Here is a 15,969-nt window from a genome sequence, read left to right as displayed (position 1 = left end):
ACAGATTAATAACAGAATGAAATACAATCAAACTACCCATTTCCTCAAACCAACATGATTCAAAGAGGGCCATGCTACCAGCATGATACTTGCAAATATTGTTTAATAAGTGCTGGAAGGATTTAACAAAGTTCCACCTGAAAGAAAAGTTGTGGTAGCTTTAAACATAAACATAGTATACCATAAAAACATGTAGAGACAAATATTCACATCAGTGACGGGAAATGGCTAATCAACATTTTATAAGGTAGACAATTCAGAGAGAGAGATGATGAAAGGGAAAAATAATAATAGTAAAAATCTGTTGTCAAAAAGAAAGGCTACAACAGTCCTACAAGGAGTAATACTTTCCTCTATGCTATTTAATCTCTTCACAAGGGATCTCCCAACACCAGAACTAGAATGTAACACCAAAACACTTGCGTATGCAGATGACCTAGTACAAAAAATCACAGCAACTACTAAGTAGTTACCAAGAATACCCAAGCTTGCGTAGATAAACTAAATGGTATAGAGATAAAAGAAAGGAAACCTCACCAACATTGCTCACCCCAAATAACCATGAATGTGAAAAAAAAGTTAAGTTACCAAACCCTCTTATTGGACAAGAACCATATAATAATAGTCCTCATATTTGACACATGACATTCTGCTGGCATATCAAAGATCTGACTAAAAATAAACAAGAAAATAAACATACTAAAATAATTCTCAAGTATGGGCTTTGAACAAGAGAAGGAAACTAGTTTCACTCTACAGAATTAATGAGAACCAGTCAATTACACTTCTCTCTCAGGTTCCCAACAGTTGGCAAACCATACAAAACAAAGCATTAAGAATAATAACATACACTAAAACCCACCCAAAATGAACACCTGCACTTGGAAACCAAAATTCTTCCAATGAGATATCACATAGATATGATAGGCATATTATGCAAGAGCCCTCGGCTCCACTTCCCATTTCGTTACATCGCAATCACAACCAGCAGAAAAAAAGTGTATACAACAATCTACCACCTGTCAGCAGGAGCTTGAGACGATATACTAGGATTGGAAATCTGGAAAAGGACTAACAACTGACCTGCCTCCACATGGTACTCCTCAGAGCCTACTACCACCAGGAAGTTGCCAAAAGTGATGTAGTGACTGAGATTAATTCTGTATTCAATCTCCATCTCTTTTACAAAATAACAATAACTTCATTTTTCTAAAACTAACAACAATAAGTCCTCCAGTGATAGTGTGTGATAGTTGGGGCAGAGATGGATCTCTGGAAGACCTTAGTCACAACCCTCATGGCAGGTGTAGACCCAGTAGTTGTCTTGCACGAGGATGGAGTATGGCACAGTTCAATAACAGTTTCCATGAGTGAGCAGCCCTATTTAAGATCTCTAGTCACACCACATAGGGAAGGAACGAGAAAAGGTGCCGTAAACATAGTCTCCCCAGACCTAATCAGGCCGGGAAGCTGCTCCCTGCATGATCACCCATGATTTGGTAAGAATAATGACAACATCAATCAATCTGTTGCCCCTGGTCTCTCATGCAGAAGACCTGTTGCCTTCAGGTAACCAACAATAGCCTTTGGGCAGGACCATAAGTCACTCAATAAAGATGTGTTGTTGCCTGAGGAGTGTAAATGTGGGGCATTGTAGAGATGTTTTGTGTCTTCTGTATGGTGGTTGGACCTGGGTAGTTTGAATCTGCCCTGGCCTATTCTGTGTTGGTAGTGTTTTAATGCTGGGTATATCCTGGCACAGGCATGCCAATGAGGTTCTTGTTAATTGTGGGTTTTCTCTGTGGGATCTATATCTGGGGTTGTTGGAGTATTGAGTTTGATGGTTTTTTCTTGAAGGGCTTGTTTATTAATCTGAGCGAGTGTGTTTCTGTGTGGATGTTTAGGAAGGGTATAAGTAGCAGGTTGTTATAGAGTAATATGCTGCTGATGTTGTTTTTGTTGTATTCTGTCAGTGGTGCTTGGAAAATGTAGTGTGAAGGGTGTGTGATGATAGAGTTTTGGCATAGAATTGTGTTCCTGTCATTTTCATGTGGTTCTAAATCAATTTTTGTCTTGGGTTTCACTAAATGGAAAACCTGCCTCCCCACAGTGGCTGGCAATGGTCTTTGGAACCTCTCACAGATCTTTGGAAAGAAATTTTGGACTGTTGTCTGTGATGTACCAGTGTGAGACTGTTTCTTTGTCATTGGCTCAAAGTGGAAGGGAAAGGAGAGCAGTTGCCAGGTGTTTGTTCTTATGTGAAAAAGTGTAAGAGATACAGTCGATTTAATAATGAAAAATATTGGGCCCTGTCTTGAGACCAAGCATCATCCCTTCTGGGCTACAGCTCCTGATGGAGGTGACAGGTTTTTGAAAATGGGGAACTTCACTGTCCATCATGCAGGACCACCTCATGCAGGTACTCATCATTGGAACCTTTGGTGTTCCATTGGGAGGATTTTGATTTCTGTATGTACTTGCCATATAGGGGTAGTTTTGGTGCATCCTGTTATTACTCTCAGTGCTTTATTCTGTAAAGTTTGTAAAATAGTTTATGTTCATCTTGTTGATAGTTGGGAACCATTCTGTAGAGGCATAGTTAAGGATGATGGTTATTGTTGTTCCTTAGACTGTCTGGCTGAACAGTCCTGTCTCCCTGAGGAATGCCATGGCTTGAACAGGATTTCCCCACAAACTCTCACTAGCTTATACACACATAAACCTTGAGCAGCTTTGGCAACCACTTCCCTCTTTTTCTCAATCGTGATGCTGGTTTTCTTACGAGCACCAGCTTCATCTAATTATGAGGCAGAGGCTGAATTTAAGAGAGGCATAGAGGAAAATTTAAATGTGTTTGGGATGAGATGTCTGAGAAGTATGGTAGGGGTTACAAGAATGGGGTGAGAAATGAGGTGTGGGGGAGAGCAGGGGTGGAAAATGAGATGGCAGATAGGGCTGATGAAAGAGTATTGGGATGGTTTGGACACATGGAAAGAATGAGTGAAGAAAGATTAGTAAAAGAGGTGTAGAAGGCAGAGGTGGATGGAGTGAACTTGAGGGTATTGGGATGGTTTGGACACATGGAAAGAATGTGGATAGTAGTGAGATTGGTCTGTATAATGCAGGATTGTCAGGTGGTTCGTTTGGTTTTCAAGACTGGCATTATGTGAGCTATTTTCCAGATGTTTGGTGTTTTGTTGCATAAGCAATAGTTGAAAATGTTACTCAAGACTCTTATGCCTGTTTGGCCAAGGTGTGGTGGTTACACTTGTCCCTCTTTTAACAAAATAAATAAAAATGCCATATAGCTGCTGGGGTTGATGTAGTTTGGGGGATATATGCAGTCACTACAAAAAATCTTGGGGTCTATCCTAGTTATTAGCATGGAAAAAATACATGCATACATATACCAAAGGCTTTTTCACCCTTACAAAGGAGCCAAAAAACAGACATAAATCCATTTCCACCCATTCCATCCCCACATACTCCACTCCCATTCACCACCCTCACTCCCTCTTATATTGTCTCCTCTGGATGACAGGTCATTCCTGCATCTCGCCCACTGCCCTGGGTCAGAGGCAGTGCAGCAAGACACAGCACATTCACAGCAAGACCGCTTCGTTTAATCGGCAACCCCCCCCATGCAGAAAAAGATAAGGTGGGAGGAAATACCCTCAGGCTGCATCAAAATATCATTCATACATGCTCTCCCACCCCCCTCCTTTCCATACATCACAGCATCATCCATACACAACCATTCTCCATTCACCCCTATATTCTGCCTTCTCCCGTACCTCCTCACCAGATATTTCCCTCTTTCCCACTGCCCCTTTTACCCCATCCATCCATCTCATCCTTGGCTGGCCCCATATGTTCACTCCTCCAACCTCTGCCTTCCACATCTCATTTACTAATATTTCTTCACTCATTCTTTCCATGTGTCCAAACCATCCCAATACTCTTTCATTAATCCTATCTACCAACTCCATTTCCACCTCTGTTCTCCTCCTCACCTCCTTGTTTCTCACTCTACCTAGCCTAATAACTCCTATCATACATCTCAGGCACCTCATCTCAAACACATTCAACTCTTCCTCTCTTATGTTCCATGTTTCTGCCCCATACAGTGCTGTCGGCACAATCACGCCTTCATACAGTCTCCTCTTAGCATTCATTCCCAAATGTCTATATCTCATTACTCTTTAATCTCCTAAGGCTTTACTTGCCACTATCAATCTACATTCTGCCTCCACTCCTCCCTTTCCTGCCACATTTGCACCCAAGTATCTAAAATATCCACTTCCTCCAGTCTCTTTCCCTTAATATGCACTTCCAGTTTGCTGTCACATTCTCCCCTTGTACATTTCATTACCTTACTTTTACCCACACTTATCTTCAACTTCTTTTGCACACCTTCCCAAACTCTGTGACTAACTTCCTTAATCCCTCCTCTGATCCTGCCACAAGTACAGTGTCATCAGCAAACAACAACTGGCTTATGTTCCACTTTTCTCTATTTTCTCTAACCATCTCCAATCCCTGACCCTTGCATTGGAAAAAATGTAAAGTTATTTTGTGTTTCTCCCCCTTTATATTTTCATACATAACACTCACCTTAATATTTGGTCATGTTCTTCTTGGCCTTAATCACCATGCTGAGATGATTAGGTCTGTGGGCAAGTTTGATGCTAAACTAATCCAGAGACATGTCCCTCACTCACATGTTTGATTTTGTTCATGAGGTTTTCATGACTTGCCAGGAATTCTTAATAGGACTGAAGGCTGAAGGTCAGAAGGCTGTAAATCAGTAAGGGGAACTGAAGGTTCAAAATATTCACTGTCATTAGAAGTATTTATGGGAACAGTTCTGAATCCAGAGATTTTTGGGAGAATGAGTGGATAGTAATGCAAGTCAATGTGACTAGATTAGTTGAAGTCTGCTCAGCCACATATATAATGGAAACTGATCCGAGTGGAACAGGATTGCACATGTCAGAAATGAAATTACCTGAGACTTGTACCATTCTGGGCTGGGTAGATATTAACACCATGAAATTGCATGAGGGATAATTCAAAGAACACCTGCAGAAAAATGAACATCAGCCATGTACAAGGTTACTGGAATGGGTAGGCACTGAGGGGTAAATGAAATGCCAATTGATGTTTTTCAAAGTATTGAAAATGACAAAAACTTTCCACATAGCAAAATTGCAAATTGGTGGGTTCTAAGACGGCAATTCTCTGGCTCTATGAAGGTTTTGAAATAATGTAGAAGACATATACTGAATATAGAACCTGTTTCTATTAAGAGAGAGTAATGTCATTAATTGCAGCTGAAACAGATAATGTATGCATCCATTAATGAGAGTGAACATACTAGCAGGATGGTCAATGTATCATGCTTTGACAGTCATAAGGGAAGTTGCTGTGAAGGTTGTGAATACTTCATCACTAGCTTTCTACATTATTCCAGTGAATGAAAGTCCATTGATGATAATTGCAATAGCAAGGTTCCTGAGTTTGATTTCTTTTAAAACATGTTTGCATAATGACCTTGATGAAAGCAAAAATACCAAGTTGGGATTCTTCCTGAGGCTAAACATAACGGTGGTGTACAATGTTGTTGAGATCAAGAATGTGAGCAGAAATATGTAATTATTTTTTACCTAGTCATCAAATTGGTGGGCAAAGTTTACGTGAATGGTTCCTGGTTTGAACTTGTGGTGGAACACCTTTTCAATAGTATTTGGATATAATCTGAAAATAGCCAAAAAGTTATCTATATTTTCATTTCTCATTTCATCTTCACTAACCCATGAGACTGACTAAGGAAACACCTGAGGTAACTTTTAAGGATGGAGGCCTGCTTCATAGCTTCTTCCTTAAAGAAATATGGTAAAGAATTGTTATCACATACAAGTTGAAACAGAGAGGACAATGCCTGTGAAAATTCACTGATGCTTCATCAAATGCATTAGACTGGATGGTATGGGCTGCTTTAGTCCAAGATCAAATGACCTTTCAGATCTGTGATTTTTGCAGGTTCATCATTGATATTTTGTCTTTTAATCTTAATATCAAGGTTTGTTAAGAAATTATGCACAGAAATGTTACATACGTATATGAAGGGTTTTTTCCCTCTTACAAGGGAGGTAGCCAAAGTCAAAAGGCATAATTCCACTTATTCACCACCCCTTGAAGATGGGGAGGAATCCTTTTGAGCTGTGTCCAAATATCATTAACACATAACTACTCCCTAACCTCCCCCACCCACTCCATTCCATGCATCACAGTGTCATCCATATACAGCCATTCTCCTTTCATTTCTATCTTTTACCTTTGCCCTTCCTTCCTCAACAGACATCCCCCTCTTGCTTACTGCCCCTTTCACCCTATCCATTCATCTCATCCTCGGTCGCCCATTTACGTTTCCTCCATCCACCTATGCCTACTACACTTTTTTTTTTACTAATCTTTCTTCACTTGTTCTTTCAATGTGTTCAAACCATCTCAATATTCTTTCATCAATCCTACCTCCCATTTCCTTTTCCACCTGTGCTCTCCTCCTTACTCTATAACTCTATACAACCTTATAACCCCTACCACACTTCTCAGACATTTCATCTCGAAACACATTTAAACTTCCTCTCTTTATGTTCCATGTCTCTGCCTCATATGATGCTGTTGGCACATTCGCCTCTTCATACAATCCCCTTTTAGCATCCTTTCCCAAATGTCTATTTCTCATTACAATTTTTAATGTCCCAAGGCACTTACTTGCTTTTCTCAATCTACAGTCTACCCCCACCTCCACTCCTCCCGTTCCTGCCAATGCGACCCCAAGAACTTAAAGCTATCCACTTCCCCCAGCCTTTCTCCCAAAAGACTCACTTCCAAATTGCTGCCATCCTCTCCCCTTGTAGATCTCATCACCTTACTTTTACCCACATTTACCTTTAACTTCCTTCTTTCACACTCCTTCCCAAACTCCATCACTAACTTCCTTAATCCCCCCTCTGATCCAGCTACAAGTGCAGTGTCGTCAGCAAACAACTGGCTTATCTCCCATTTTTCTCCATTTTTTTAACCATCTCCAATCCCCTGCCCATTACCCTTGCATTTACCTCCTGCATGCACCACCCCATCCATGTACATATTGAACAGCCATGGTGACATGACACATCACTGGCACAGTCCCACCATTACCTCAAACCACTTTCTCTTTCCATTTAAGATTGAATGTAATTCCACTGGTGATGCTTGCTTGAGAAAAATTTCTTGATATTCGATGCAAATACTACATCTGCATTTGTCTCATAGAAAGTTCTTAGATGTGATGTTCTGTAAGTGCATGTGAGATACAGAACAAGAATGTTTCCATACTTTGAGATACTTGGTACCTAATGTCATGAAACAAATGAAATATTCCAGCCCTGTGAACCACTTTTTTGTTGTATTTACATTTTTCACTGCTGCAAAATAACTTTGTTGGTTTTAAATAATATCCCACTACTGCAAACCACTTTTTGTTGGCTTCTGAAACAATCAGAAAGTCCTTAAAAATAAAAAGTTTGGAAAATGACATTTAATTATATGTCTATAATGGTCACACACACACTATAATTATAGTTATTTTTATATCTGTGACAATTATACACACAGTGCACTACTACTGTTGAATTATTTCGTTTTCTAGATGAGGTGTTCAAGTGGATCAAAGGCTTTAACAAGGGTGATCCAAACAAGGTCATCACATTAAAACAACAGGGCAGGACTGGCAGTAATGGTTTTAAACTGGACAAATTTAGATTTAAGAAGGAAATAGGCAAGAATTGGTTTACTAATAGGGTGGTCGACGAATGGAATAGACTTAGTAACCATGTAGTAAGCGCTGAAACTATCAGTTGTTTCAAGAAACTATTAGACAACTTAATGGATTTGGATGACAGGTGGTGATTGATACGGAGCTGCCTAGTGTAGGCCTTATGGTCTTTTGCAGTCTCCTTCATTCTTATGTTCTTATGTCTCTTCTGTCTGATGGCAATGTGAATTCTGAGCATACAATAATGCAAAAAAGAGGATTACAACAATGCTCTATAAACCTTTTTGGAGAAGGTAAGAAGTATGGTTGAAGCTGCATAAATAAGCAAGTGTCCTAGTGTTAGATATGACGAGACAGATGGAGCACCGGGAAACTAATCACTGCCCAGGTTCTGTAACCTGACCAAGGCATCAGGAGTGGTATAAAATATATACATACATATACCAAGGGCTTTTTCCTCCTTACAAGGGAGGTAGCCAAAGTCAAAGGCACAAATCTACTCCCTCCCACCCCTCCATCCCTCTTTTCTTGGCTCCTCCTAGATGACAGGCCATCCCTGCATCTCACCCAATGCTCTGAGTCAGAAGCAATGCAGTAAGACACAGCACATCCACAGCAAGACCACTTAATTTAATCGGTGGTTCCCCCTCTCCATCCCCTCATGCTGAAAAAGAGAAGACAGGGAGAAATCCTTTCGGCCTGCATCAAAATATCAATAACACATACTCCCCCCATCCCCTCATGCTGAAAAAGAGAAGACGGAGAAATCCTTTCGGGATGCATCAAAATATCAATAACACATACTCCCCCCCCCATCCCCAACCCACTCCTTCCCATGCATCACAGCATCATCCATACACAACCATTCTCCATTCACCACTATCTTCTGTCTTCTCCCTTAAAAATTTATTTACTCTAATATTGTGACCAACATGGTCTTCTTCAGAAAGCTGTCTACAGAGTTTTACTTGGGTTACATTACCAGGTCAATCAAGGTATAAAATGTGACCCAAGTAAAACTTTCTGTAGACAACTTTCTGAAGAAGACCATGATGGTCACAATGTTAGAGTAAATAAATTCTTAAACCATCTTTGTTTTTCTCCCACCACCCAATCTCACATATATATATACTTATATATCTATATATATTCATATATTATATATATATATATATGTATACATTTTGTTTAAAGGTGAGACAATCAAGTGGAAAAGGTGGTACAAAAACAGGTTGGATCTGGAACACTATATTACAGATGTTTTGATTACAAGTCTTCTTCAGTTATGTCTCAGAATGGAGCCCACTGATTGGTCCATTCTCCCTCCCAGGACCAGCATGGCACTAACCAATGAGAAATTGACAAATCCATCTCTATGATTTGTTACCTCTACAAGTATTATTTGTACAGCCTCTACCATTCTTCTTAGTCTCTTCTCTAGACCCATCAGGAGAGGTCATGATGCAATTACCTGTGCATCTCTGCATGTACCACTAAGGAGTTGGAAGTCCTGTGGTATTGCAGGTAATTTTTGTGTTCCATTCTTTTCTTTAGTCCCTGAGATGTCTTGCTGTAATGTGTTGTAAGATATCCACTACATGACATTGTTCTTGCTGATACTTCTTTCTTTATATCTTACCATGTCCAAAGGTGGACACCAACTTTGGACAGAGCTAGTCAACAATTCACAACCTCTCCAGATGGGTCTGGAGAAGAGAATAAGGAGTTTAGTAGAAGCTTTCCACATAATACTCAGAGATGTAACAAATCATAGAGATGGCTTTGTCAATATTGCATTGGTTGTTGCCAGGCTGATCTTGGAAGGGAGAACAGACCAATCGGCATGCTTTCTGAGGTAAAGGTGGGACTTCGTCAAGGATGCGTTATGTCGCCCTGGCTGTTCAACTTATACATGGATGGGGTGGTGCGAGAGGTGAATGCTAGGGTAGTGGGTCAGGGATTGGAGATGGTTAAAGAAAATGGAGAAAAGTGGGAGGTGAGCCAGCTGTTGTTTGCGGACGACACTGCGCTTGTGGCAGGGTCAGAGGAGGGATTGAGGAAGCTGGTGGCAGAGTTTGGGAGAGTATGTGATAGAAGAAAGCTAAAGATAAATGTAGGTAAAAGTAAGGTGATGAGATGTACAAGGGGTGAAGGTGGCAGTAGACTGGAAGTGAACATTAAGGGAGAGCGACTGGAGGAAGTGGATAGTTTTAGATACTTGGGTGCAAGTGTAGCAGGAAAAGGTGGAGTGAAGGTGGAGGTAGAATGTAGATTGAGAGAAGCGAGTAAATGCCTTGGTGGATTAAATAGTGTAATGAGGAATAGACATTTGGGAATGGATGTGAAGAGGAGACTGTATGAAGGAGTGATTGTGCCAACAGCACTGTATGGGGCAGAAACGTGGAACATAAGAGAAGAAGAGAGAAGGAGTTTGAATGTGTTTGAGATGAGGTGTCTGAGAAGTATGGTGGGGGTTACTAGGCTGGATAGAGTGAGAAATGAGGAGGTGAGGAGGAGAACAGGGGTGAAAAAGGATTTGGGAGATAGGGTTGATGAAAGAGTATTAGGATGGTTTGGACACATGGAAAGAATGAGTGAAGAAAGACTAGTAAAAGAGGTCTGGAAGGCAGATGTGGAGGGAGTGAACATGAGGGGACGTCCTTGGATGAGGTGGATGGATGGGGTGAAGGGGGCTTTGGGGAAGAGGGGAATGTCTGTTGAGGAAGGAAGGGAGAGGACGGAAGACAGAGGTGAGTGGAGAATGGTTGTATATGGATGATGTTGTGATTGCATGAGGAGAAATGGGCAGGGGGGTGGGGGGTGGGGTAGTATGTGTGAGTAAATTTTGACGCAGCCCGAAGGGATTTCTCCCCGTCCTCTCCTTATATGCAAGGGGGGACGGAGAGGGGGGGTCGCCGATTAAATGAAGCGGCCTTGCTGTGGATGTGCTGTGTCTTGCGACACTGCTTCTGACCCAGGGCGGTGGGCAGGGTGCAGGGATGACCTGTCATCCAGGAGGTGCTCAGATGAGAGGGAGGGTGGGAGGGGTGTGGAGTGTATGTAGGGATGAAATGGGTGGGAGTGTTTTTATGCCTTTCCCTTTTTGGCTACCTCCCTTGTAAGGGGGAAAAAGCCTTGGTATATGTATGTATGTATATATAATATATATATATATATATACACACATACACGGCAGGGGAGGGAAAGATATATGGCAGTTAGAAGGAGAGATAGTAGGGGGGAGGGGGAAAGAGATATGGTAGGAGGAGAGGGAGAAAGGTGTGGATACTTACCTCAATTGAATGAGACTGAAATATAGCAGTGCACTTGCTCCTTGCTTTGGCCACAAACTTGCCTGTCCTCTTCCTCCTTTCCTATGACCTGATTGTTTGAACATGGGCCACCTTTCAAGGCAAGAAGGGCATAGTCTCTCAGCCCTATTTAGTGAGGCAACACCACTTTAGCTGGTAATAGTACCTCTTTCTTTGTCATTTTCAGTAAGTATTTTTCTACTGTTGTAAATCTTTTTGAAGATAGTCAATTTTTTCTCTGTATCCATATTTTTAATGAAATTCTTCCCTGTCTGCCTCTCTGAAGTATTTAGTCATACCTTCCTTGGTGTCAAAAGGGCTTCGAACAAGGAAAGGGAAAAAGCAGGGGATAGATGTGAGTGGAGACTGGTTGTGTCGGGATTATAATTTGATTGCGCCCAATAGGATTTTTACCCATTTTCTCTATTTTCATAATGAGGGGTTAAAGGAGGGTCATTGTGTTAGTGAAGTGGCCCTTCTGTGGGTGTACTGTGTTTTACTGCACTACTCCTGACCTGGGCAGTGGATAGGAAACAGAGATGACCCTTCATCCACAAGGAGCTACAATGAGAGGGAAACAATGAGTGGTGGATGGGTATGGAATAGGTGGAAGTGGGTGTGTGGTTTGACTTGGCCACCTCCCATATGAGGGGAAAGAGGCCCTCAGTATATAGAGATGTGATTATATATATAAACATGCATCCAATGTAGCCGTATCATGGATAAGAGACAGAACACCATAGGCTAGGGTTTTAGACTAGCATGGGTCTGCTAGGCACAAAAGTTTTTATCAATAATAAAATATTGAAAACAAGCAAATTTATTTCAGTAAATTGTGTACTGGTAATAGAATATTGAAAATAAGCCAAATTATCACAGTCTGTTAATACAAACTTACAGCAAATTGCTTAAACTACATCAGCAGTTACCAGTAAGATGGAAATTCACATCTTGACCAGAATATGAAACAACCACACAGCTGACCTAATCCGAGGTAGAGTTAAGGTATGGTATTTTATTTATGGTAAGTTTCCTACATAGATTAAACCTATGGCTGAAAAATAAAATGTGCCTCTGGTAATTTAGAAGGGTTGGATGGTGGCCACATGCCTGACCAGGTGAACTCTGTCCTCTTGAGGGACAGAGGATTCAGAGGGATGGATGTCAGGGGGTCTGGCATGCAGTAGTGTATTGTCTTTCAGTCTGTGATATAGCAGTGAATGATATGATTATAGATATGCTTCTTGAGGTGGGTATCTGGTGGTTGTGGAAGAAGAGAAGAGTATTTGTGTGTGATATAGGTATTTGGGTGTTGTTTTGATATTTCCTGGCATGTATAGATGTTGTGCCATGTGGTGTAGTGGGTGGGTTGTGTTTGTGGAGGCTGTGACAAGTGTTTGTATGCCTCTCATTTCCAGGAGATCCTCGACTTTAAGGACTTTTGTTTCATGATGTAGTCTATAGGTGTATTTTTGCAGCCTGTAAATATCTTTAATGCTTTGTTCTGTATATTCTACAGGGTGTTGTGGTGTCTGTGTGAGATTATTAGCCCATGCAGGGCTCACATAATTTTCAACACTAAGTGTATATGTATGAAGTGTATATATTGTTTGCATAGTGTAATAATAGTTTCTTTATTGTGTTGTACCTGCAAGTGATTAAGCATGTTGAGTCTGGGTGTGCATTGTCATTATGTTTGTGATGTATTGTTTGAAAGACATGGATGTATCGTATGTTACGCCAAGAATTTGGGATGAGTGTGTGTAGTATGAGGATGTTGTTGATAAAAAAGCATATGTATTTGTGTTCTGCTGTCCAGTTGATGAGAAGTGTGGGTGTGGTCTTGGTTGGGGCTATTTGGACTATAGTGAACCAGGTGTTGAGTGTATTCAGATATGGCTATATTATTTCTGTGGCTCTGCCTGCATTACAACGAGTGCATGTAATTGTTATGTCGTCAGCATAAAAAGAAGTATTTCTGGGGTGTGGATATATCATGCATGTACAGATTAAAGAATGTGGGGGATAGGACAGAGCCCTTAGGTACTCTGCTCCTAAAGTTTCTGTTGTGTGATGATTGGCCATTATTTGACACACAAGCATTTCTGCCTGCCATATAATTAGCCAGCCATCTTATGGTATTATTGTGCATGTCTGTGTTGTATATTTTGTTTGTGAGATTGTGTTGGGGATGGTATCAAAAGCTGTCTAATGTTATAAGAAGTGTTCTGTATTTACCTAGTTATATTATACAGGAAGGGAGCTATGCTCATGGTGACCCGTCTTTGTATCTTTCAGCATCAAGTTTTTTCTTAACATCTTGAATAGTGTTTGCACACACTGTTTCTTTATCTAATTTATTCCATGCATCCAGTACTCTATGTGGGAAGCTATTCTTTTTCAGATCTCTTCTAGTTATCCTTTTTGAGTTTCTTATTGTGTCCTCTTGTTTTTCCATTGTCCCATTTTAATAAATCATCCCTATCTAGGATTTCCATTCCTTTCATGATTCTATAGTCAGCAATCTCTTTCTCTTTGTTCCAGAGTTGGTAGTTCCAATTTGGACAATCTTTGTTTGTATGTTAATTTGGAGAGAGTTGGTGCCAACTTTGTAGTTGCTCTTTGTATTCTAATTTATTTATATTCTTTTTAGCACTGGGTGTCCATAGTGTTGCTGCATACTCCAGTTTTGGTCTTATTAGTGTAACTAATATTTTTTTAGTCATTTCCTCCTCCAAGTAATCAAATGTCACTTTCATTGACTTTAATAGGTTGAAGGTTTCTCCGACTATTTTATTGATATGTTTGTCCGGTGTCATGTCTTTGCTCATTATTACTCCAAGGTCTCTTTCCGACTTCACTTTTTTTTACTTCTTCACCAATTTTATAATTTCTTGATATTCTATTTTTACTTTTTCAAAACTCCATTATACTACACTTCTTGATATTGAAGTTCACTTTCCACTTTTGAGTCCATTTCCAGATTTTGTCTAGGTCTAACTGTAATGATTCACAATCCTCCTCTGTTCTTACTTCGAGTATTTTTGCATCAACTGCGAAGAAATTCATATAACACTCCACTCGTTCATCCATGTCATTTATACATATGGCAAACATGACTGGAGCCAATACTGAACCTTGCGGGACACCACTTATCATTTCTTCCCAATTTGAGCATTTGTCTCCAATTACTACCCTCATTTTTCTCCCAGTCAGGAAGTCTTCCATCCATTCCAATAATTTTCCTTTGATGCCACCTATTGATTCTATTTTTCTTATTAGTTTTTTGTGTGGTACTTTATCAAATGCTTTTTGTAGGTCTAGAAAGGCACAGTCTGCTAATCTATCCCTTTCTTGTGTGAAGGCCTATCTGAATTGATGCAGTCACAAACTCTTTGTGTAAGATCAATCAGAAGAGTATTTGTGGAGTGCAGTGGTCTAAAACCATACTGACTTGGCAAGATGGTGTGATGAATTGTATTATGAGGCATTCTATGACTCTGGAGGAGGTACAGAGAAGTGTGATGATTTTCCTATGCTTCCACATGTTGGGTTTGGTGTTTGTGAATAGCTGTAGTTTGCAATGTTGGCGAGTGCATGTATTTTGTGTGTTCCAAGGTGTTTTAGGTGGCTGTTACTCATGTTCTTTGAATCACAAGCAGATGAGTGCTTAAATTCTTTAATAGTGTTTGCACACACTGTTGCCTTATCTAATTTATACCAGGTATCCAATATAGCTAATATTTTTCAGATCTTTTCTATAATATATGTGGCCCACTGGGGTGTATCGCATTTTGGTGGTGATGATAATTAGAAGGTGATTGGATTCAAGGGTTCCAACTATCAAAAAGTTGTTGGGGTTGAACAGGAGGACCAGAAGGTGATGTCAAAAGAGGAGGGAGTGTACTGGGCTTGATGGGGGATATGTGTGTGATTATGGGTGTTGTTCATGACTGTTAGTAAGTCAAACCATGTCTGTAATTCAAGCCCTCTATCCATATCAGGGTTGTTGACATACCAGGCCAATGACTTGGCATTGAAGTCACTACCCAAGATAGGGTTGGGGATGGTGTTAAGTTGGTTGAGAATGGGCTTGAAGTTGGGGAAGAAGCCTATTGGTATATAGGTAGATAGAAAAGTAAGGTTATTATGTACAAGGGTAGAGAGGCAGTGGGTTGGAGGTAAGTTTTAAAGGAAGGGAGGGAAGCAAGAAGAATTGGACAGTTTTAAATATTTAGGGTCACATGTTTCAGGGAATGGAGGAGTGGGGGTGGAGATAAACAGCAGTGTGATGGAAACAAGTAAATATCTTGGGTGTATGAAAAGTGTAATGAGAAATGGGTATCTAGGGATGGTTGTGAAGAGATGACTATATGAAGGGGGTGATACTGTCTACAGGGTCTAACAGATAAATCCGTACAACTTCTTATCACATGTTTTAAGATTAATATCTCGGGTTATAATAAACAGAGAGTTATGAAATTTTCAGTATATTTAGAAAAGGCAATAAGAACAATGATTTCATTCAATGTAACCACCTTCAGCTGTTATGACGCTTTCAGCGCGTTTACGAAACTTGGATACAGCGTTGATGATCTCAGACTTTGATAATGAACCCACAGCCTTCTTGATGTCTGTCTTCAGGGTTGTTATACTTCTGTGTGGCTTGTCACATGCCTTGGCCTCAATTCGCGCCCAAAAATAATAATCTAAAGGGTTTAGGTCTGGCGAATTTGAGGGCCACAACTCTTTGTTCCAGAACTGCACATTTGACCCTTCGAGAAGGTTGGTGGTCCTCTTCGCTGTGTGGGCTGGAGCCGAGTCTTGTTGGAAGAC

The sequence above is a fragment of the Oratosquilla oratoria genome, chromosome 5, assembly GCF_046742065.1.
Source record: "Oratosquilla oratoria isolate Oo_2021 chromosome 5, ASM4674206v1, whole genome shotgun sequence".
In the NCBI taxonomy this organism is placed as follows: Eukaryota; Metazoa; Arthropoda; class Malacostraca; order Stomatopoda; family Squillidae; genus Oratosquilla; species Oratosquilla oratoria.
Note: the sequence above shows the minus strand (reverse complement) of the source record.